The sequence below is a fragment of the Belonocnema kinseyi genome, chromosome 1, assembly GCF_010883055.1.
Source record: "Belonocnema kinseyi isolate 2016_QV_RU_SX_M_011 chromosome 1, B_treatae_v1, whole genome shotgun sequence".
Taxonomy (NCBI): Eukaryota; Metazoa; Arthropoda; class Insecta; order Hymenoptera; family Cynipidae; genus Belonocnema; species Belonocnema kinseyi.
Window position 1 is genome coordinate 101274128 of NC_046657.1, and position 1188 is coordinate 101275315.

Genomic DNA, 1188 nt, shown 5'->3' on the forward strand with positions numbered 1-1188 from the left:
AATTTTTCGAGCAAGTACCTTATCTCCCTTTGTTTCCTAAGAATGCCATTAGCATTCCAATGAGCTATTGACAACCTATCTACACGTTGCATTTGAAAATTTTATCATATATTCGGAGACAATAATTCCCTTATCTATTTCACATTCAGCATTTTCTAATTCTTTTTTAAGACTTTTAACTGACCTTAGTAGTTCATTAAAGTTGAATTGTGTGCTCAACTTCTTTCCATATAATTATAAATTCCTTGAAAGATTGATGCTCGTGGATTTTTTCAATTTTTTTTTTTCAATTCAAAATACTCTTTATTGTTCATAAAATTTGAAGGTACATTTGTTTTGTGGCATTTATGTATTTATATATATTTGGTCCCTATCTTAATCGATTTTACCCTAAATTAATTATGAGTTTTATTTTGTAGTAATACTTTTGTTTTCTGTGATATAATTATGTGTATGTGTACGCAGGAAAAATAGAATAAAAAACCTGTTTAATATCCTATACAATAATTTAACTTATAAACTAACTTGCGAACTGCTATTTACAATACTTACATGTTACTTTAGTTGTAGCTTAACTGTGAGATTTAATAGTAGCATTCGCGATTTATTTCTGTGTCAAATGATGCGGGAATTTATATTTAACATTAAACGGCAATTCGTTATACTGTAATTTACATGTGTTTTTAGGCTATCTAAAGTAGAAAGATGCGTGTTATAGAAATCCGTTGTTAGTTTACAAATCTCCTGTTCAATTGTAGTGATACCAAGTTTTGTGTGCAGAGTGGAGGTTCTCGTACCTTTTTCTGCATTCGTTGCCATGCGCAGGCACTTATTTTGTACTCTTTGCAGTTTTCTTATATTTGATTTACAGGTACTTCCCCATATGGGGGCCGCATATAACATAATAGGTCTAATAATAATTTTATAAGTAGTAAGTTTATTTGAGACACACATTTTGCTCTTTCCACAGAGGAGTGGGTAGAGGCTTCCTATAACTGCCGAGGCATTTTTGTGAGCTATTCTAACATGTTTTGTGTGCTTAAACTTTGAGTCTAGAATCGCGCCTACATATTTTGCTTCTTTCTCAGGGACAATGTGTTCATTGTACATTTTTATATTAGGAACTACTTTATCACCAACATTATTCGAAAATATCACGAGTTCAGTCTTATCAGTGTTGATTTTAAG